The 24,029-nt window shown below is 42.3% G+C and overlaps 2 long non-coding RNA genes across 8 annotated transcripts in view; one reads left to right on the forward strand and one right to left on the reverse strand.

The window, feature by feature from the left end:
* Positions 1 to 4,768, reverse strand: part of LOC112660357 (uncharacterized) — a 33,790-nt gene extending 29,022 nt beyond the window's left edge. For all 6 annotated transcript variants that reach the window (XR_007406533.1, XR_004813859.2, XR_003136873.2 and 3 more), the window contains exons 1-2: positions 4,621 to 4,768; positions 2,187 to 2,333 (exon numbers count right to left, since the gene is read on the reverse strand). This is a non-coding gene — a long non-coding RNA (uncharacterized LOC112660357). The remainder of the gene's footprint in view (positions 1 to 2,186; positions 2,334 to 4,620) is intronic.
* A 152-nt stretch (positions 4,769 to 4,920) lies between these two features.
* On the forward strand, positions 4,921 to 18,649 carry LOC112660586 (uncharacterized). 2 transcript variants are annotated; one of them, XR_004813860.2, is made up of 4 exons: positions 4,921 to 5,265; positions 5,356 to 5,473; positions 15,061 to 15,146; positions 18,363 to 18,649. It is a non-coding gene; the product is annotated as an uncharacterized LOC112660586 (long non-coding RNA). The 2 variants fall into 2 exon arrangements; XR_004813861.2 differs by having other exon boundaries at positions 4,921 to 5,260.
* Positions 18,650 to 24,029: the final 5,380 nt, after the last annotated feature.

Raw genomic sequence — 24,029 nt, forward strand, 5'->3', positions numbered from 1 at the left:
TTTTTCAAGTGAGACTGAGCACAAGTCTAGCCCCATAACCAAGGGGGGCTGGTGTCCCACATAAACATCTGCCCATGATTTTCATTTGTTTTCCACAGATTTTCACAAATAAAGGGATCCAGGGCTCTGTGAGGAGGCTACTGTCAAATATGTCAGTCTTATTTTCCTCTATGTGAAATTTGAAAATCAAATTTTAGGAAAATAACCAAAATGACTTACATTGGTGTTGGTTAGGATCATTGGGTTTATCATATAAAAACTTGTTTTTGGTTTCTGATTTGGGATTGATTTTAAAAATAAATTGTTAAACATGATGTTTCAGCTGTTACATGTGATGTTTTTGGAAATTCATAGGTTGTATTCTAATCTCCATCACTGTAAATGATTTCCATATTACTCTGATTATAATTAATCTAAGAGAGAAAGTAGAACTCATATTTTTAAAGAAAGCTCTAAAGTCACCACATTTGCTGTGGTGGTTTTAGTTTGGCAAACACTGTTATAAAATCACTGCATAGCCCGTGTCCTGTGATCTGCTAATACTCAGATATATACCATACTCCTGGGCATGGCGACTTACTCCTGTACTTTTAGTCTGTGCAAAATCCAAATACTGTGATAATAACCAGAGAAATAGTAATGGTAAGTTGGCTGGTCCCAGGTGTCCAAAGTGCAACTCAACTGGGTTATAGAATAACTAGGTTGTCCAGCATTATCTATGTACTCATTTCCCAAACAGGCTACACATCATAAACACCTAGAGAGGTTTAAAATGTTTAAAATGTTTCCTAGAAAAAAAATAAAATAAAATGTTTCCCAGTTTATTTTTAAATTTAAATGGAGTAAGGGGCACCTGGGTGGTTCTGTCGGTTAAGTGTACAACTTGTGATTTCAGCTCAGGTCATGATCTCAGAGTCATGGGATCCAGCTTCACATGGGATTCTGAGCTCTGCAGTGGAGACTGCTTGGGATTTTCTCTCTCCATCTGCCCTGTCCCTCCCCCTGCTCATGTGTATGCTCCTGCACAGAGTTCTCTCTCTCTCTCTCAAAAATAAATAAATAAATAAAAATCTTTAAGTAGAGTAAAAGTCACTTTTCAGTGTCAAGTTCTATGCATTGGGACAAAGGCTCGTTACTGTCATCACAGTCAAGATCCAAAACTGTTTCATCACGCCTCCCCAAATTCCCTGTGCTATTTTCCCCCCCCTTCTTTTTTTTAAAAGAAGATTTTATTTTTTTAATTCATGAGAGACACAGAGACATAGGCAGAGGGAGAAGCAGGCTCCCTATGGGGAACCTGAAGCAAGACTTGATCCCAAGACCCAGGACTCATGCCCTGAGCCAAAGGCAGATGCTCAATAACTAAGTCACTCCAGCACCCTATGCTATCTCTTTTTACCCAAAACTACCTACCCTCCGCCCTTACACTCTAAAAAACAATGAATCTGCATTTTCCAGAATGTCATATAAGTGGAATACAGTATGGAAAGTGGATTCCTCCACTAAAGGTTCATCCTTGTTTTTTTTGTTTTTGTTTTTGAGAAAACATGTGTGAGCAGGGGGAAGGGCAGAGGGAGAGAGAGAAGCTTGAGCAAACCCCATGCTCAGCATGCAGCCCAACATGGGACTTGATCTCATGACTATGAGATTCTGACATGAGCCAAAATCAAGAATTGGGCACTTAATGCCCTGAGCCACCCAGAAGCCCCTCATCCTCATTTTTGTTCAAAAACTTATCCCATTTTAATTGCTGAGTACCATTCCATTATAGGGATTTATCACAGTTTGTTTTATATCTCCAACTGAGAGATACTTCAGTTATTCCCAAGTTTGGATGATTATGAGTAAAGCTGCTATAATCATTCATATATAGATCTCTGGTGGACACACATTATCATTTCTTCTGGGAACAGAATATCTAGGAATGGGATACCTGGAAACTTGTAGAAAACATTTCTATACTCACTGAATTACAATCACTTGGGTGTGAGGCCTTGGAATATATACTTTTAAAATGCTCCGCAGGTATGAATTCTTAATGGGTGCAGAGTGTCCTTTCAGGGTGATGAAAAGGTCTTAGAAAGAGATATAGGTTATGGATACACAGCACTGTGAATGTATGAAATGCCACTGAACTGTACGCTTTAAAATGATTAATAGTTAATATTATAGTATATAAATTTTACCTCAACTAAAAGCGATGCTTCCCAGGTGATTCTGATGTTGGGAAGTCCTGATCTTAGGAGGCTTTCATATTCAAGTTGTCTGTATTTGTTAGACGCTGGCCTCAAGATAACAGCCTCGGAAGTGGGCCCTATCTTCAACTCATGGATCTGTAACAAAAGGAATTTTCTTTAGAAAGTTTGGGGAGTCTTAATAACTTTTGGTGGTTAGAAGGTAAACCTGTAGTTTAAGTGCTCTTGGAGGGTGCTCCTGGTTGGAACGGATCTAGAATTCTAGGTCACCACAATTCTGCTTTGGTGTAAGCAGAGCTCTAAGGAATTGGCATTAAGCCCGGGTCCAGCTTCTCCTGGAGCAGAGCTGTGTGGCTGGCATTCTTCTCACGGAAGGTTACCAGGGACATGCCAGCTCTAGAGTCTGTTGAGACATTTTACAGAATAACTGTGGATGCTTGCGATTGGCTGCCTATCAATTCCCATCCCCCTGGGGTTTTTACTTTTCATCAGCAGAGATAGAGCTGCTTACTGCAACAGATGAATAGACCACACCTCATTACACTGGCACAAGATAACCTTACATTCATAGCCCTGACTGTGCTCGAGTATGTCTAGCCCTGCAGATATGAGCCAAACCAGTCAGACAGGGTATGAGATTAAAAAAAAAAAAAAAAAAAAAAAAAGCATAGGACAATGAAATGAGTGACCTTAGTCTTAGTTCTGGATTTTTCTTTTGCTGGAAAGACTGAAGTGGAGGGACAAAGAATAGATTCTCTGGGTCTCTTGGGTCCTCCATTTCCTATTCAAATCCAGAGTCTACAGACTCTGTTTCCCTCAAAATCCCTATATCCTTATGCTTTCTGTTTTTGTTTTTCTGTATCACTTGTGTTTCTAGCCACCTTTGAAACCAGAGGATCATCCTACATGAACATCTTCTTCTGGGATTTGTGTGTTCCCAGCTGTTTCGTCAATGAGGGGACAAGCAGAGAGAGAAGATAGTTGGGAACTGGAGCTCAGAGTCGAACTCAATCCCTCAGGGTTTCCCTAAGCCCCAGTGAACTGTGGAAAGTCCTTCCGAAAGGCAGGCGTCATCCCAAGCTCCATGCATCTCTGGGAGGACTGAATCTTAGAATCTGAAAAAGACACACTTTGGCCTTTTTCTTACTAGCTCCAAAGAACCCTGTCTAGTATGTCAGGGGAGTCCTTTCTCTACCTTTTCCTTTCTCCCTGAAATAGAAAGATAGATTGGATAGAATGGATAGATAGATTGGTCTCAATACTGCAGAATTTTTGACACTTGTCTTTTACTCGTCTGGCCATCATTGCCTTTTCCCTATTAAGTTTCATGAGCTGAAACATGAAGGGGAGAAAGGCAGATAAGACTGTACTTGAGATAAAGCAGAGGTGGAAGGATGGCCTGGAGAAGGGGGTGCTTTGTATGATGTGGGGGAAGGAAAAAGAGAGATTGGGAGGGGGGGTAGTATCACAAGGAGGTCACAGTTCAGTCTGGAACCGGTGAGGAAGAGATCACTGACTCAGCTTCCTGTCTACCTAGACTGCATCTGATCATGAGAAAAAATGAATTTACAGCCCTCCCCCGCCCCCACACCTTGACTTTCTTGCCCGGGAGCGGTTACTACAGATTGGTCATGGGGATGAGGGACAATCAGGAAAACTTGTAGGCAAGACCATTTGTTTGGCTGACTTTTTATCTTCCTTCCTGGACTTCTTCCCCCAGAACTCAGTGTCTTTAGAGACTCCTAGGGTGGAGAGCTCTGGGGCTGTCTACCTCAGCAAGACTTTAGGTACTTCACCATTTCTGATCACTCTTCTTTCCTCAATCTTATTTTTCTTGTATCATCTCTTCCCTTTAGAACTGGTATGAAATTGGGCTGAAGGTGTGGCAAATGGCACAATCTTAAGATGTTCACTCTCTCTCTGCTTCCACGTGATATTTTCTTCTACCCTCACTATTACCCGAAGAAACAAGCAGGGCAGAAGTGTGAGGAAACATGGTAGTGATTTTGGTGGAGATATATTTTTGGATGCGGGAACATAATGTGTATTACATAGGAAACTGACTTGACTCTATCGACTTGTATACATGAAAGGTCAAAATTCTGGAGTATTTATATGGAAGCATAAAGTTAACACGCTTATACATCCGTCTATGCATTCAATAAATATTTATGGAGCCTTCCTATGCACCCACTATTGTTCTATATGATTACTATACCATATGCTGGAAAGGAGAGGAGGAAGAGACAAAGAGAAGGGAGATAAATAACTGCCTTAAGGTAGTTAACATCTGGGATTCATGCGAGAGAGATTGAACATCTTGTCTGGTGCACACAATGATGATCCCTAAGGAAAACAATACAAGTGCTTCACTGCCTATAAGGGAGACCAAGAGAGTACATAATGACATCTTGGCAAATCATACCTCAAGGAACATTTCCCACAAGGTTGTGGTTATCTGGGTCCACACCCCCCCTTGGTTGTAACGGTGGTGAGCAGACCATGTTCTGTCATTAGTAAAAGCTCTTTTTGTGGGAACAGTGGTGTACTTGTGGACAGAAGTTCACGGTGAGTTCTATTTATAGCTTCTGATGACTCATTAATATGTTACCTTAGCAAAGGCTAGCTCCAGAGCCAGGCTTCTATTACCTCTGAGTCAAAAACATTCTCACTGGAATATTCTGATGACATAAAAAGCAAATTGTCTGTAAAAAGCCCCAAGCAATTTGCGCGTCAGCCTTTTTAAGTTGGTGTAATATTAGCCACACTTACACTCAGTATTGTAAACTACAGTTGTCAAAGGCACCTGCGTCTCCCAGCGTTTACCAACATTTAGATTTTGTGTTAAAGAAAAAAGAAAAAAAGAATTCACTGGTAATCTTCTGAGGAGTTAAACCAGAAGTAGATCTGGAAAATATGTTAACCAGTCTTCAAAAGTATTTCCGTTCCCGGAAGTCTTCACACCCTTTGTGACTATGCCTTTTGTGACATTTCCACACATGTGACCTTCACACTCACCACGTTGATTCCAACAGACAAGTCGTGGTCAGGGTTTTATAGAGATGGTAAGGTAAGACTTTGAAGCTGCTGTACATCATCAATTCAGTCTGAAAAACAATCTCTGTGGTTAAGCATGTTAAATCCCCTTGTGCTTTCACAGCAGCTTGGCTAAAGGTTACTACTATGAAGGCTCAGAGGGGGAGACCGAGTGCTCTCGCTGAAGCGAATTCAGAGGAGTTACTCATCTTGTATGCATTTCCGTGGAACCTCATCATCAGGTATCATTCTATGCTTTATTAAAAATATAGCATATAACAAAGGCTACCAATGCCAAGTGCTAGCAAGGACTTGAAGCAACTGGAACCTTCATACGTTGCTCTACATTCCTGGTACAGCTACTTTGGAAAACAACTGGGTGGTTTCTTACAAAGTTAAACACACACTTAGCATAGAAAATAACAATCTCATTCTTAGGTATTTACCTAAGGGAAATGAAAACACATACCCCTGGTGGGGAGTGGTACCTGTGGTGGAAACAGAGCATTCAGGCAGATGAAATGGCACCTTCAAGAGCATGATAGGTTGGAAGACTGAGGATGTGGAGCAGCGAGGGCAGGAGAAGGCAACGAGACGAGGCTAGAGGCATATTCAGTGCTGGGTTTTGTGGGCCATGGTAGGCATTTTACTCTTCTGAGACTGATGAGAGACTATTAAAATGTTTTATGCAGGAGAGGGGCATACTCAGATAGGACCTTTAAAGAGAAGTCTGGCTGCAGGGTGGAGAAGGCACCAGAGGGAGGCATGTATGACTGTGGGAAGCCAGTTGGATTGCCATGGGCTGGTCTGTAGGCTTGAAGATATTCTCTTTTCTTTTTTTTTTTTTTAAGATTTTATTTATTTATTCATGAGAGACACAAAAAGAGAGAGGCAGAGAGACATAGACAGAGGGAGAAACAGGCTCCCTGCAGGGGGCCTGATGCATGATTCTATCCCCAGACCCAGAATCACGCCTGAGCCAAAGGCAGATGCTCAACCACTGAGCCACCCAGGTGTCCTGAAGATATTCTCTTTTATCCCGAGATAGTTTGCACTGATGCCTTTTATATAACAATATTTCTAATAGAAACAAGAATGATGAATGGTTCCTCTTAAAATTTGTTGTTATAAAAATACTCAATAGATAAAAAAGAATTCATGTAACATTAAATTATAAGGAAAAATCCACAGGCATCTCCTTATTTCAGGACTAGAACATTATCATTATGAAAACCCTCTTTAAACAAGGACCACAACTCTAGTTAATTTAACAAAATAACTGTGTGCTCAATTTTAAAAGGGGATTCAAACTTTCCTTGGAATGCAGTGATATCAGGATTTTCTAATAATCAGAGCTTTTACACAATAGGAGAGGCTGCCTTGGGAGGCCATGGAAGGCCCAGGGAGGCCAAGGGGCAGCCTGTGTCAGGGTGTGGGGGAAAGTGTCCAGGGAGGGTAGGAAAGCTGGTAGTGACTTGGCAAAGGTGCCAATCCTAAAATATTCAAATTCTAAGAATCCTAAAAATTTCAATGCCAATGAATAGAATAAATATATTAGGAGCAAAGCTTTCAAGGGAGCATTTAAAAACCTTGGGTGTGGCTTCTTAGAGTAAATGTGGAAGTACGGCTGTTTTTTGGATAATTCCTTGATATTTGAAATAAGATGGAACCATGTGCATACATAAATTCAAATACATAGCAATTTATGTGGCTGAGGTATTTTGAGTTCTTGAGCCCTTGAAGTAGTGAGTTAGGAGCAGAATGAGGGGTTAGTGTTTTGAATTCAAAGAAACAGTGGCAATAACTCCAATTCCTATTCTGTAGCATGGATTGGCACATGACTGCTTTTGGGCCAAATGATGATTGTTTTTGTTCCATGAGCTAAGGATGGCTTGTACATTTTGTGTTTTGTTTTGTTTTTTAAAAGATTTAATTTATTTATTCATGAGAGACACAGAGAGAGAGGCAGAGACACACAGGCAGAGGGAGAAGCAAGCTCCAGGCAGGGAGCCCCATGCGGGACTCAATCCCAGGACTCCAAGATCATGCCCTGGGCCAAAGGCAGGCACCAAAATACTGAGCCATCCAGGGATCCCCTGGTGTGTACCTTTTGTCTGACTGACTCAACTTTTAAATTTGAGATAGTTGTAGATTTGCACACAGTTATAAGAATACAGAAAAAAGTTGATAAACTGGATTTATTTAAATTTAAAATTTTTGTGCATTAAAGGACTATCAAAAGTGTGAAAAGGCAACTCACAGAAATGGGGAAAATACTTGCAAATCATATACTTGATAAGTGATTAATATCTAAAATATACGTTCTTACTCAACAACAAAAATCCCCAGACAATCCTATTAAAAACATGGGCAAAAGATGGGGCATCTGGGTGGCTTGGTCAGTTGAGTATTCAACTCTTGATTTCAGCTTAGGTTATGATTTCAGGGTAGGAAGATTGAACACCTCCCCCCATCCAGCTCCGTGCTGGGGGTTAAGCCTGCTTGGGATTCTCTCTCTCCTTCTACCCCTCTCCCACTCCTTCTCTCTAAAAAAGGGGAGGGGGGCAAGGACTTCAATAAACATTTCTCCAAAGAAGATATAAAATGGCTAATAAGCCCTTGAAAAGATGGCCAACATCAATAATCATTAGGGAAATGCAAATCAAAACCACACCAAGAAAAAAAAAAAAAACAGCAAGAGACCACCTACAATCATTAGGATGGCTATGAGAAATCAGGGAAAAAAAAAACTTCAGAAGATAGCAAATGCTGGCAAGAATGTGGAGAAACTGAAACTCTTACACACTGCCGGTAACAATGTAGGATAGTGTAGCTGCCATGGAAAACATTATGGTGGCTGTTCTAAAAATTAAAAACAGGGACTCCTGGGTGGTTCAGCAATTAAGTGTCTGCCTTTGGCTCAGGGCATGATCCCAGGGTCTGGGATGGAGTCCCACAATAGGCTTCTGCAGAGAGCCTGCTTTTCCCCCTGCCTGTGTCTCTGCCTCTCTCTCTCTCTCCGTCTCTCATGAATAAATAAAATCTTAAAAACAAACAAACAAACAAAAATCCAGAGCTACCATATGATCCAGCAATTGCACTTTTAGTTATATATACAAAAGGATGAGAAGCAAGGACTTAACCATATATAAGTACACTTAGGATCACAGCAGTATTATTCACAATAGCCAAGACAGCTCAAATGTCCATTAAATGGATAAAAAGATAAGCAAAATGTGGTATATACATACCATGGACCATTATTCAGCTTTACAAAGGAATGAAATTCTGGGAGTACCTGGGTAGCTCAATCGGTTAAGCATCGGACTCTTAGTTTCAACTCAGGTCATGATCTCAGGGTCATGGGATCAAGCTCTGTGTTAGCTCTGTGTACAACACAGAGTATGCTTGGGATTCTCTGCTTCTTCCTCTGCTCTGCTCCTTTCCCCACTCATGCACTCTCTCTCTCTCTCTCTTTCTCTCATAAATAAATAAATAAAATCTTTATTTTATTATTATTTTTTTAAATGGCATTTATTTATTTATTTATTTATTTATTTATTTATGATAGTCACAGAGAGAGAGAAAGAGAGGCGGAGACACAGGCAGAGGGAGAAGCAGGCTCCATGCAGGGAGCCTGATGTAGGATTCGATCCCGGGTCTCCAGGATCGCGCCCTGGGCCAAAGGCAGGTGCCAAACCGCTGCGCCACCCAGGGATCCCCAATAAAATCTTTAAAAGGGAATGAAATTCTCATACATGGTAAAACACAAATGAACCTAAAAAAATATGCTAAGCAAAATTAACCAGACACTAAAGGACAAATACTGCGTGATACCACTTATTCTAAGGTATCTAGAATAGTCACATTCATAAAGACTGAAAGAGAGTTGCAGGAAAAGAAGAATGAGGAATTGTTTTTAAGTGGCTACTGTTTCATTTTGGAATGATAACGTTCTGGAGATGGGTAGTGGTGATAGCTATATAACTCTATAATGCCACTAAACTCCATTAAATAATAAACTTAAAAATGGTTAAAATGATACATTTTATGTTATGTGTATTTTACCAAGATTTGAAAAAAAGGAATACAAAGAGATCCCATGTATACTCCAGTTTCTTCTGAGGTAAGTGTGGTATCATCTTAAAAACTATACATCAAAAAAAAAAAAAACTATACATCATATAACCAGGAAGTTGACATTGGTATAATCCACTGATTTTGTTCAGATTTGCCCTGTTTTCCATGTACTCATTTGTGCAGTTTTTACGTTTTTTAAATGTTTGAAAACAATCAAAAGAATAATAATGTGTGACAAGTGAAAAGTATACATAATTCAAATTTCAGCATCCATAAATACAGTTTGATTGGAACACAGCCACACTCATGGATTTGCATAATGTCTATATCTACTTTTATAGCTACGGTGGCAGAGTTAAGGAGTTGGGACAAAGACATATGGCCCACAAAGCATAAAATATTTACTACCTGGCCCTTCACAGAAAAACTTACTGACTCCTGTTCTAGAGTGTAATTAGCTGCCCCCACCTCCAAAAAAAAAAAAAAAAAAAAAGCAGTGAGTGTAAAATAACTTGGGAGAAAGCCACTGAATAATATGCATAACTTTAGGCAAATGAATCATAATGAAAATGATAAATTGTCAAGGTTGTATTTATAAAATGTAAGTTGGTGTTATTTGGCCTTGCTGGGAATCTTAATTGTTCCCAACATACATACTCTTAGCTCTTCTCACCAGGGTGAGTGTTGAGTACTGGTATTTTTTTTTATTGGTTCTTATATTTTTTGTCATTATACCAATGAATATGCTTTTGATTTAAGTAACAGAAAACAGAACTGAATGTAGTTTAAATAATAGGAAAATTGTATTATCTTTCATTAAAATGTGAGAAACACAGGGACTCCAGAGTTGACTAGTTCAAAGGCTTTAAGATGTAATCAAGGAGCCAGGTTCTTTCCACTTTTCTGTTCTGCCATCCTCAGTTTATTTTCAGGCACACCCCCTCATGTTCTCAACATGGCTGCCATAGCTCACTGTGTCCTAAGGTTGGAAGAGGGGAAGAGGCATGTCCCTTCCATGTGCCATTGTAAGGATGATGTAAACTCTTGCAGAAGTCCCCTGACAGACTCCCTTCCTCAGTTGCTTCATAATCCTACACTAGCCTTGGTAAGAAGAGAATACCATGACTAGCCTAGACTAATCAGAATTCATCCCTGGGATGGAGAAGAGTCCTGTGTTTCTGAAACATGTGGTCATCTAATATGTGGACCAAAGGGGACTTCATCAGCAAAGGGAGTGTGGGAGTGTGGGAGTGTGAATACTGGGAGGTAACAGATATGTCTGTCATTTAGTTCGGGTGTCTACAACCTTCGTTGTGGAGTGGATGAACCAGGAAGTGGGATTTCACCAGACATCAGATCTGCCAACACCTTGATCTTGGACTTTCCAGTCTCCAGAACTATGAGAAATGAATTCCTGTTGTTTATAAGCCACTGCATCTATGGCTTAGCAGCCCAAAGTGACCAAGACATCATTCAACATTGCTCACCATCTCAGTCTTAGAGTACTTTTGAATGGTGACTTCCTTTCTTAGGTGACAGAACTCAGTACTAGTCATCTCAATTTGTGGGTGGAAATAAAACACTTACATCATCCTGATTCATGAAGACTTTCAAATTTACCCACAGTCAACCCACCCCCTTTTTAGGAATAGGAGGAAAAGTCTGAGAAAGGTATGTCTGATTGAAACAGAGGAAAGAGGTCAGTGTTATCAATGAGATGGGTGGGGGATGCTGCAGGAGGGGGATCTGAAAGCTGAATACCTATATGGTGGGTACACTTGGGGCAAAGGCCATCAGAACAGGAAATCTGGAGTAACGGTTATGCCTCTCTCTCCTTTAGATTCAGTGGACACTCTCAGCTGAATCTGAAATCCTGAGTGATTAGAAGTTTCAGATGGAAGCTATTGGGGGTGTCTGGGTGGCTCAGCTGGTTAAGCTTCCGACTCGTGATTTCGGTTCAGGTCATGATCTCAGGGTCATGAGCTCAAGATCCATGTTGGGCTCTGGGCTGGGTATGGAGCCTGCTGATACTCCTCTGCCCCTCCCCACCTGCTCTCTCTTTCTCTCAAAAAAAAAAAAATTAAAAATTAAAAAAAGAAAAAGAAAAAGAAATAGAAAAGAAAAAGATGGAGACTACTAAATTCTTCAGACTGGTCCAGAGGAAGACTGTCCTGGCCTGGGTTAACCCTAGCAGACTTAACTCCCGTCCTTGTCAAGCAGCAGCTCTCTCCACCTTCAGGCCACCAGGGTGTATCAATCTTTGCCTGCATCTTCCAGGAGGGCCAGCATGTCTACAACAGTAGCTAAAGTCTTGCAGGGAGTTGTAGGAGGTTGGGCCTACCGGTCCCTCAGTCAGATCTCTTTCCTGTCTGGTTTATTTGTGATGTTCTTCCTAGAGCCAGAATGCCCTCACACCCTTTTTCAGACTTTGGAGAACTTTCCCTGAAACTTCTTTTGTATCCATCTGCTCTGAGTACATTTGATTGATATCGTGGGTACAATTTGGATCTTGGTAACTACTCTCGAAGCATCAGGGAGCTTCCAGGAATGGGATGGTGCGCCTGGGGGGGGGGGGGGGCAGGAATAAATTCTGAGTGTGGCAAGGAGGAATCAGAAAAAGTGCCACCATTAGTGCCCCTGGATGTTCAATAACAGAACACTGGGATGATGCAAAAAGCACACCTGCCACTCTTGGTGAGCAAGCAGAAGTATGAATGAGCAGAGGTGGAAGTGGGAACAAACGAGAAGAATGCTTCATATCTCAATTACTTTCCCTTTGAAATCCTTGTATTTTCTGGTGTGGTTAGTAAAGAATTTTTGCTTCAAATTCATATACCTGTACCAAAACTGTAACCAGAATGCTTTGGAGAGAATCTTTTATTAATTCATATCCCTATTCTCTAGAGAAAGGAGATAGAAAATCCAATTGTATAGCATGAATAATTATTGGAAATAAAGGGGGGAAAGACAACATTAAACAGAGACAAGAACATGATTATAAAAGCATGTCATAAGCACTAGGCATGATTCAGCTGCAAAGTGAACTCCAGGCTTCCCAGCAACCAACTCAGATTGGAGAGTACTGCTGGTTATACATACAGTTCATGTAGCTGATAAGATGAACAGGTCAGTGGCCCCAAACAAGTAAATCATTCTTGGTACTAAGACTAGACAAATGCTTTAGAGAGTCCCCTGTAACAGGACAGTGAAATGCTGAACACTGTGGTCAACCATATCTTTACAGGAGATCCAATGATAAGTTCTTTCTAATAGCATCTTTCTTTATAGCAAATCTACTGAGGGGAAGGGTGGGTGGTGGTTGTTTCTTTGAAACGTCAGTGTGTGTTCATAACTTTGGAAAGCCAGAAACATATTGGCAAGTTAAGAAATTTCGATGTTTCAGTGAGAACAAAACCTAAGAGTCTACCTTCTAGAAGAAAAAGAAAGTCCTGTCTTCAGAAGCCCTCCTCTCACTGTTCCCCTCCTCCATCAACACACACACAAACACATGCACACACACAGACTTCTCTAAATTCTCATTCCATGGCTTGGCTGGATGAAAGAAAGATAATACTATAATAACTCTTTTTAAAATTAAAAAGAAGCTACCAATTAAGGAAACCAGGCAATAAATTATAGTGAAAAGTGATTCACTCTTATATAATAGTAAATCAGATTTTGTGGGTCCTGGAGCTTATACAATGTTGGGGAGCTCTCTTTAAGGAAAATAATACAAAATTATGAATATAAAATTGTGTGAAAATAAATATACGTAAAATGAAAATAAATCACAACAAATTACTGGCGCCATGGAGATTTGAATCCTTTTCTTCTGAGATTAGGTAATTTACCAGAAATGCTTACAAAGAAAAGCTTCCTGATTGCAAACTGCCCTCCCCTTCCCACAAGCAATGAACTCCCAGCACTTGCAGGGGCCTGGGCAAGTGAGGGGCCCTGCAGCTTAACCTTCATTAATTCATGGCTTTATAGAAAAGTCTTCAGAGTTCCCATCACTAAGTCTACCAGCTTTTCCTAGAAGAGGAAGCTTCTCTCCTCCTCTGATAATGCAAACTGTGAACTGTTATTGACAAGACCCCAAAGAAATCAATGCCTTTATTTCTTTAAAAATGACTCCCTATCCATCTGGAAGAAATAATAGCTCTAGTCTTGCTCTTTTTAAACTGATCATTTGCCCTTAATCACATGTCAGGCTCTAAATATGGGGTATCCTTGGCTCTCATGCAGCAGAATTTCCAGAGAAGTGTTTGGGGCCAAAGAGGAGGAATGTGAGATCTGTTCTCCTCTGTGAGGCAAACAGCAGGAAGTTGGGAAAGTCTGATATTTCCAAGCGTATTTTCTGTACGTCTTGTCCTCTGTTCAAATCAATTTTACTTTTTTTTCTTGGATGAAGAGCTATAATCAAGCTGCCACTGCAGAGCTGTGAGAATTTTGACTTCAGCTTTGTTCCTGATGAATTTTCTAAGTGGAAAAGCCAGATGGAAAAACAATCTCCAATCTAAAATCTAAAATCTACTTCAAGACAAATATTGCCTATGACTCAGAAAAATTAGAATTCAAAAATGAAACCTCAAGGACACAGGTTTTGCTGAGATTGTTTCCTCTTTGCTTCTTGTACTTTTAATCTGGAATTTAAGCACTGTTAGCATATTTGCTACACAATAGATTTCCGGTAGTAAGAGGAAAGAGTCATAGGTTGAGTTTAACTGAAGGAAGACACAGGCCCTCTAATGATTAACACAAAATGTAAAGTGGTCGGATTTTTAGAAAGTCAACAAATGGTTTAACACAGGAAGGTTCTCTTACATGCATGTGTGGCGCCTTTGAGTAACTGGGCTCCTGGCCGTCGCTGAATGTCAGTGATTCCCTACAGATCCTCTGCAGGTGTGTGTGATGGGAAACTGGGTGAGTGTGAGTGCCCAGGGGGAGGCCGGGCTCTGAGCCAAGCCTGGAAAGCAAAGCCTGGGGTTCTCAGAGCTCATTAGTCAACCTCCTGGCCCAGGGGGCTTTGGAGAAATTAGGGAAGCCTTTTAGAATTGACGTCTTTGCTTAAAAGGCTGTAGAGCTGCCAAGGAGAACCTACCAAGCTGATCCACAGGATCTCTGTGCACGGGGAAAAGAATGGGAAATGAGGCATAAGAAGGAAAAAGAGGCAGGAAAAGGAAGCAAATAGAAGTTCAAGCCAAAGCTGGAGAAGAAATACTGATGGACAGCTCTGGAGCATACAGTGAGCTCTCAGTAACTCAGAATAGCGTCAAAGAAGTCTGATGTGGATAAAAACATAAATTATGTGTTAATTTTTAAAATAAACATAAAGTTATTATTTTAAGGCATGTTCTTTAGGAGTTAAAGAGCTGAGGAAGCAAGTAGAAATCCTCCAGGGAGTGTTTATCTGCTGGGGGTGGGGGATGCAATTGGGTCAATTAAGTGTTATAAAATAGATGTTAAAATCACTTTAAGTACTTGAGCACAGTTTGTTTCCTTCAGGAGGCTAAACATGATTTTAGCATTTGTTTTGCAAATCTTGTTTTTCAAAATATTGCTTTGATGGAGTCTATCTCTTGAGCTTTTTCTGCACTTTTTCTTTTTTGCAGGTGAGGAAGAATGTGGTTTTGTCCCATGTGGAGTATGTTAGTATTGCAGCAGTAATCGCATAATGCTGGTTCCCGTTTTGTACTTACTATAGACCAGGCTCCTTATTGATGATCTCTTTTTGCATCTGCTTTTTGAGGTTTTCTTAAGAATTGGCAGTCTCCATCCACTAAAACACTGAACACTGAAAAGAAACTGGAGTGCACAGAGTGAGACGTCCATAAGGTAAGTCTTCCATTTGTGTTCCCGAAACATTCTGCCCAGAGTCACCGCAGCTCACCAGTCCCCAGTGTTTGTTTGCCTTCCAAGGTGGTGTGCTGAGCATTTAAAGAGCATCACCACAGTTAATCCTCACTACAACCTTACACGGCGACTACGATTACTCTCTTCGTTAATCGACGAGGAAGCTGTGGCACAGAGCGTACTTGCCCCAGATCACAAGAAAATAGGAGAACCGGGATGAGAACTCACATCCGTTTTATCACGGCTGTACTTCCTTCCCATTATCCTCACTGCAGATGGCCTCAAAGCCTGGACTTTCCCCTCTCCCCCATCTGCTTGTCCAAATCCTAGCCATCCTTCAGGGCCCTGCTCAGGATAACCCTACAAGCATTTATTGAGTGCTTACTGTGTGCCAGGCTCTCACATACTCCATCTTCTCTAATCCTCATGAAAGTTCTACGAGGTATGCACTATCGTTGTCCTCGTTAACAGAAGTGAAACTGAGACTTCGAAAGTCACACAGCTAGTAAGTGGCAGAGGCAGCGCTCAGCCAGGACACCCTCATCTGAGGCCCTTGCCTCCCTGCTGGGACACACGCACACCACAAAGCCCTCCTATATCCCCAGCTTGTAGTGATTTCACTCCTCTGGGGACGGCCTTAACACTTCTCATCATGAACCAAGAGGTATCTGCTTGCAAGTATTCTAGAATCTTCTCTTCCAATGTTGCTGTCACTGGCAGAGAGCAAAGACGCTATTTTTAATGCTTGGTCATAATGCCTGGCAAACATTAAGTGTGCAATAAACAATTGGTTTATTATTAAAAAAAAAAAGTTTTAGCTCCATGAGAGTGGTTGTAGGGATCCTACAATCCTACAATTTCTTGTAGTAGAACAAGAAATTGGACTAATGCAAATCAAACTCTTTAAACCTCTGCCTGGAATTATGTCATCAGCATTTTTAACTTCTCAAAAATCAAATATTTGATTTGTGCCCTAGAAAAAAGTGAGAGAGGAGAAGGGGCGACTGAACAGTGGGGTGATTCGGCCCACCACTGTTCTCCTGGCACCCTGGCCTCCATGTGGGCATGCCCCAGGGGGTGTGCACCTTCCAATCAGGCAGGGAACCTGCACAGCTCCCTCTATAGCTGCCAGCACAGCCACATGAAGACCCAGAGTCCATAAAACATGCTGAGGACAGAGTCCTTGACCTTGGGGCTCTGAGTCTTCATTATGGGTAGCAGCACTCAGGGGCCACCGTTTTTAAATGAAATTAAATTCTCTCCTCCTAACTTCCATGAACTCAATGGCCTCTCAAATCCATCCCTCGTTTCCTTTTTTTTTTTTTTTAAAGATTGTATTTATTTATTCACAAGAGACACACAGAGAGAGGCAGAGACATAGACAGAGGGAGAAGCAGGCTCCATCAGGAACCTGATGTGGGACTCGATCCCAGTACCCCGGGATCACGCCCTGAGCCAAAGGCAGACGCTCAACCACTGAGCCATCCAGGCACCCCCATCCCTGTTTCCTAAGTGATATAAGGTCCAGCAGCGCCACCCCCGACCCTCTTGCTCCAGACAGATGGTCTGTCTCCAGGCAGTAAATCATTCACACTGGCTGCTCCTGGCGGAAAAGAAAAAGTAGAAGAAAAGAAAAAAGACATTTCCATTGATTGAACTGAGAAATAGGAGGGGTTTTGTCCATAGTCTCCGCCATAATGTCTGCAGGGAATTGTCTTGGCTGAGACACTCCAGCAAATCATCCAGGAAGAACAGGATCTACTTTTCATTTCAGAGGAAGAGGAAGAGGTGGGCTGCTTGGGGAAGGGAGAGAATTGAGTTGGTGGGAAGTTTTGGGACAGCTGGGTGTTTAAGAGTCCCTGGGCCAAAGGCAGCCAGAGAACGTGAACATTTCAGGCTTTCAACAGAGAGGAATCCTAAGACTGTTGACCCCTCTTTAGGCAAAGAGGGAATTGGACAAGGAGTCATGAAAGCAGGGCATGTGAGCTGGAAATCCTGAGGGGACAGTCTTCTCCACTCTGATATGAACATCTGTTGGCTTTGGCTCCATTTGTGTTTTAGGGTTTTGGGCTTTGTTTTGTTTTTTTAACAAGGAAAATCTCTCCAACAGCTACATTTCTAGTGCTGCAGTAGGTCACATTTCATTCTTCCCGAACAGGGTTGATAGGCAACAAAGGGGAGAAAAGAGACGACTTTAGACTTCTATCCAAAATTCTTAATGTAGGGGTCGGTTAAACCGTTTTATTATTTGGTTCTTCCTCTGAAGAATTCTGTTTCCTGTTTTCCCTGTTGGCAGTGGTGCTCTTCCTTCTGCCCTTCTGCTTCCCACTCCCCTCCACTCCCTTTCTCTACTTTCATTTCAGTGGCTGGCAAAATCAGAACGTTATTTGGTTTTGAAATCGTCACTGCGGAAATTTATGAAATCTCTTTATCCACAGGTTTTACTAAAGCGGGTGGGAGCCTCTCTTTTTTTTGGCAACAGTTTGTGGAGCCTATGTGTGTTGGGGGAGGGGTTGGTGCTGGAGACAGACCAGGGGACCTCTCAAGGACTCCCCTCCTTGTGGTAGAGAAAAAACCCTGATCCTCAGAGTAAGAGCAGAGCATGGACATGGGAAAAGCTCCTCTGCTTCCTCCCCAGGAGCCAGCAGGAGGCCTGGTCATTTTGGCAAATAATGGTGGCTCATCGCCACCACTTTATTATGTGGCTGATCTGGAAAGCAGATTGCAGAGAGTGTCAAAGGCGGGCAGAGCCTTGAAAACAGCTTTTAGGTGTCCTGACGACACTCCCGGATGGGGTCTCGGGCACCTGTGCCCGCAGGGGTACCTGGTCTTCTGGGATCAGCTGTGTGGGGTGGACAGTCCCCTTCCTGTGGAAAGCTGCACTGGTGGGGGGACGGTGGGGGGGTGGATCTCAGGTGGCTCCGGCTTTCTGAGACCATATTATGAAAGCAACTAAATGACATGAAATAATCACTTGAGCTGTACAGCAGATTGGCGCTTGATTGAAGCCACTAAGTGCAGAAAATGGTCTCAAGGATCCTAAAACAAACAGAAAGCTGAGGGAGGAGGAGGGAGAGAGAAAAGCAAGCGTGCATCTTCAAAATCTGGACGCACCGCACCGCTTGACTGTGCAGGTCTGAGAGCGGACTGCACCGCTGCTGCACTTCTACCGCTAGGTTCTTTCTTCCTTCCCCTTAGCCTCTGCTTCCCGAGCTCCAGGACCTGAGGCGGCGCCAGGACTGGTCCCCGGGGCCCCAGGCGGGGGGCTGGCCCGGTCCTCCAGTGGGTGGCTGGGAGCTAAGACCCACCTTTTAAAGGAAGGAAAGAGGATGACTGGATGACAAGGTCTGTTTTGTCATGTTTTCTACTTATAAGTGAAACCACGTTCGGAGAAAATTTGTGACCGTAAAGTTGGCATCTATCTATCTGGGTTTTTTTAGTCAGTGGCCTGTTGGGGGATTTTCTCTCTACTTTTTAAGAGAAAATAAAAGCCATTGGAGAGAAACTCCCTCAGGTTCTTGCCACACACCTTTCTTCCGCCCTTCCCTTCGTCTGCTCCCTCCACCGCAGCTGAAGAGATTGCTCATTGCCACGGTCAGTTTCCCTGGTAGCCTGATGGATTTGGCTCCCTTCTAGTCCCTTCCCCTTCCTGCTGCCTCTTGCTACTGCTTCATTTCATCAGCATTTAAACCAGCTTAAGTTTCTCCCAGCCCCCAAACAATGCCCTCCTTTGTGGCCACATTCCTTTCCAGTGTATTAACTATATTTTTGTAATTCTGCATTCTTGATGCTCTAGGATCTGAGGCCTTGTTGACCAGAGGGGCGGGGGTTTGCCTCTCTTCAGCTTAGCTAACTCCTAGAGACATAAAACAACTCACCTGAGAGTGTGTCTGTCCTGTGCAAACTAGCCAGTTAGGAACCCATACCCTAACCACCTCTTTTATGTAGCTCTCACAGAACCACTGTACTTGGCCCACTTCTTCCTACCCTAACCATCCCAGGGCCAGATATCAGACAACTACAGACAGCCCCTCTGCCCAGAGCCTGCGGGAATCATTCCCACTAGCCAATCCTAAGCCTGTTCACCCCACCTTGCCTTTGGTCCCTGTAAAATCCACAATCAAGTCTTCTGTCCATGTTTCCCCCCACCACCGCCCTGCCTCCTGGTGCTCCCCCCAAGTGGCCCTGTGTGGCCCGGTGTGCCCCTCCTCTTGGGAACTGTAACAAACTATGTATTCCATGTTTCCATCTCCTGATCTGCTAACTCCCCATTACTGGAATAATAATGAAACTTCATTTTCTAATTTTAAAATATCAGCCTGCTTCCTTATCTGTTTATTTTTGGTTTCTGTCAAGTATATTGAAACAGGTGTCTATACTCACCTTCACCACCTCCTTACCCTCTGCTCTGAAAATCTCCTGAAGTTTAGCTTCTCTTCCAGCACTCCTCTAATACTGCTCCTGTCAAGATCACGAATAATCGTGTTGCTAAAATGTAAGGTAACTTTTCTGGCATTGTTTGATTTAAGCTCTAAGCAGCATCTGATACGGGTAATCACTGTTCTCTTGAAACTGCTTTCCTTTGGCTTTAGTGATATCTATCTTTTTTACCACAGTTTCTTAGAATCTTTTGTGGGTTCCATTTCTGTTTATCTGTTTACTGCAGAATCCATAGAGAATTCAATAGTATACTTGTCATCTCCACGTGGATATCTACTGCATTTTAGAATGGGGACATCCTAAACTGAGATCACAGCTCCACCCCACGCCCCCTCCCCACTGTACTCCCTTTCTCAGTGAAGGGCACTGTCCTCCCTGTTGTGGTTCCAGACAGAGTCTCGATGGCGTCCCTGGCTCCTCCCTCTGCCACATTCCCCACATCTAGTTAGTCACTGAGGCCTATCAGTTTTACTTCTTCAGTTTTTCCAATCTATTTATTTCCGTCTATCTCCATGGTCGCTAATAGTTTCTCTGACTCCAGTTTTGTCCCTTTCTTCCATTTTTCACATTGCAGCCAGCGCGCTCTCTATACATGTGCATCAGAATACACAACCGCTTTGTGGAGACTTTGTACCCCTTTGATTGTGCCTCATTACCCTTGGGATAAAGGCCACATTTCTCCACATGACCGCCAAGGACTTTCTTCTTGAGTTCTTCTCAAGAAGAGTGCTTCTCTTGTCTCATTTCCTATCATCCCTGCTGTTACCCCATCATATGGAACTGTTGGCAGTGTCTTAAATGCCCTTTCTCATCTCTTAGCCTTTGTCTGTGCAGTTCCATGGATTCTCTTTCCTTCTCCTGTTCCTGGCGCACTCTAGCTCATTATCAGATCCCAGGTTAGAGATATGAATCCCACCTCTTAAAGCCTTTTCTGATTTTTAGGTGGCTCCAGAGCCAACAGAGTACCTCAAAGATCAAAAGTCTTACCACATTCCTGTCAGTGTCTGATAGTGGTAAGCACCTTGAGGGCAAGCCCATCTCTGGCTGACTATACCATTTCTAACACCTTGCACAGTGCTGACAAAAATGCTTGCTTAATAAATGACTGTGATTCCAACCAATGCTTGTGGGCAAGAGTGGTTCAGTGAGATGGCCTGTCCTGAGAACACTAACATTATTGTTCTCATGCTCCTTTCGTCATCAAAAATAATATTCACTGAACGCTAAATACAGGTCATGCTATTTTCCAAGGGCAGGGAAAATAGCCAGACGACTTCCTTATTTATTCCATTGAAATGGTATTTAAATAAAGTCACTTTCATTTTTTATTTCAGTGGTGATTACAACTGAGATCATCCTTGTAGGGGCCAGTGTATGGAAGCCCAAAGAACTAATCACTGACCTTAAGCAACACTAACCTCAGGGGGATAGATTTCCCAGCTATCCATGATATTTTGACCATGTACATCTAACTATTTAGGAGAAGCTGAGAAATGCTAAGGCCAAATCATCACCTCTTAAAAATATACTTGTTTAGGGTTTGTTTTTCAACTGTTTGACCTGGACCACATGTTTCCCATCTCTCATTCTCATAAATAATTAATAAACCAAAGCCATCTTTTGGTTTGCTTGTAGAAATGCAGTTGCTAACATGATATGCTAATATTAATGGCTAATATGGGAAAAAGGAGGTCATTGTGAAGCACAATGAGGTCACTATTTATGAGTTAGTGGAATTTCTGATGATCTCCTAGAGCAAAGAGACATTCCTACATCTGAAGCTTTGAGCATATCTGGCAGAAACCATAAATAGTATTGTAACTTACACATCTGCTCCTGGCTGGCGATTGCCATCTCCAGAGTCTTCACCCACATTTGTTATAAAACAGTTGCAACGCCCTAACAGGGAAAGCCAGGCCATTCCTGGATGAAATTATTCCATTTCATCTTCAGAGAGGAGAAATTGTTATATTTCAGGCTTCCTTATACTACTATTCAGACTGGGAGGAGAGGTGTTGTCTTCACCCAATTGGGCTCCTATACCAAGTCCCAGAGACTGTTAGAACAACAGAAATCTATTTCTTACACCTTTCTTGGTCTGAACAGACTAAGACAAATGGATCTTGCCGAAGAGAACTTCTTAGAGTAGAGAGGGGACCCCAAAAGAAAGGTGGGCAGTTAGGATCTTTGCTCCCTCCTCTCTCCATAAGGTGACCCTGAGTGGTCCAATACATGGGCCAGGAGGTTGGAGAAGAGATAGATAAAGGAGGAGGGAAGAAGCTAACGGCATCTACTTCTCCACAGCAGGCCTCCAAACCTAAAGCCAACTTGCACTAGAACTTCAGATGAGGATTAGGTTGGAGTTAAGATGTTAAACTGCTCTGATCCTTGAACATGACAGACTGTTCTTACGCCTGAAAACCTATGGGACCTGCCAGAGATTTTATCTAGAGCCTAGAAAAATGGTCTCTGTCTACTAGGAAGTGATGGGCAACATTAAAATTGATTTCATATTCACTGTTGATTGAGACTTACTTTTTTTTTTTTAAATTTTATTTCTTCTACAGAGAGAGAGAGAGAGTGAGAGAGCACAAGCAAGGGGCATGGCAGAGGGAGAGGGAGAAGCATCTGGACTTGATCCCAGGACCCTGGGAATCATGACCTGAGTTGAAGGCAGATGCTTAACTGACTGAGCCCACCCAGGCACCCTGAGACTTCTTAAAAGAAATGGGTCTCAAAGGCATTTGGGAATCTTTGCTAAAAAAAAAAAAAAAATCAATTTGATACTTAATGGCTTCTTTTTATGTGGATGTGGGTATGTATGTATATACATATCATACATACATAATCATAGACTTCTACAGTTGGAAGTATATTTAAGGATGTTCTAGTCTAACATGCTCATTTCATAAATCAGGAAAATTAAATTTCGTTAAGATCTCTTTCAGTTCCAAGGTTCTGATTTTACAATATTGACAGCCACTTACAGAAGTTATTGAAATAAACCAAACTTTTTTTCTTACGGATATGGATAGACTATCTTAAAACAGAGTGAAGTAATCTCTGGTGTCGGAGAGGCACTCCAGACACCAGCTGGTTCACTGCTTCTGCAGGAGATGCAAGGATGCTTGCTTTTTCTTTTTCTTTTTCTTTTAATAGACTAGGGATCTGTCAGCCTATGAATAACTGCAATATCTGACCAACAGCCAAGCCTGGGCATCCAAAAACAGAGTCCAAAATTGCCCTTGTTTTAGATAAGATCAGTTGACCCAAGTATTCAGAGAGCATTTGGGTCCTGCCTGCTTAGAGATTTAGGCTTGCTGGCTTATAAGATGGCAGTCTTTCCACAGAATGTTGCTTCTGCATCCCTGAGGTTTTCTCCCCACTCCAATTGCAGAGGCAAAGGTGGAAAGATATTTCAAAGATCTTTAGGAAAACAGAAGAGCAGACAATGACCATAGTTCATTAATCTCATTCCTTCTGAGTTGTCCCTTTAATATCAGCAAATTCTCTCCTTTACCACTCATGAACCACCACTTACCATGTGTACTATGGTGATTGGCGGGATTGGGAAGATACGAGTACCTTCTTTTGTAGCTTGGCAAGCATTCTGTGGTTGCCAAAGCACCAAAAATCCCAACCCCACTTTCCTTCTTAGGTCTGGAAGGTCTAGAAGTAGATGCAGTGATTGAGTGGTTAAAATATCAGAGGAAAGAGGCAATTGTTGGTAGCTGTGTGTCAGGACCTTGGATATTCAGAAAAATACTGAGGGTAGTGAGGAATGTGTGGAACTTTCCCTGAGAAACCTCTTGGGCAATGCACAGATAGAACCCAACGGTGTCTCAATGACCTGGCAGACTGTAAGAGGAGGAGGCCTGAACTGCAAGACTTCTCTTTTGGCCTTGGGGATCCTCTGGCACCAGTTCAGGTTGACTCTCTTAAAAGATGCAGGTACCAGCTCTGGCTAACAAGCCTCCTTGGCCTCCCAGAGTGTACAGGTTTCCAGAGTATATTTCCCGGGTTGTTGGTCACCAAGAATTCTGAAGTGTTAGCTCTACAAGCAAAGCCAACAGCCAGTCCGCTAGTTTGTTGAGATTCCCTATTCAAGATGACAAAGAGCTTTTCCGTGAAATAAAAGGAGTCTTCACAGCAAAAAGCCACTATTGTAGCAACTCCCAAATCTCAGTGATTTAAGACTAGACAAGTTATTTCTTGAAAACACTGAAGTCCCTTTGGGTCTTTGGCATTTGGACTCAGACCACTTCCAGGGAGTGGTTTCACCATCTTCTATGGCCTCAGAGTTCTCCACTGGGTCCTCCACATCTTAGTCTCAGCGAGAACATGAATGGACCCATGAGAGGTTTTAGGGAGTTCAAACACATCACAGCCACTCACTTTCAGAACTACCCCATGCCTCACTCTGCT

This window comes from Canis lupus, chromosome 2 (assembly GCF_003254725.2).
Source record: "Canis lupus dingo isolate Sandy chromosome 2, ASM325472v2, whole genome shotgun sequence".
Lineage (NCBI taxonomy): Eukaryota > Metazoa > Chordata > Mammalia > Carnivora > Canidae > Canis > Canis lupus.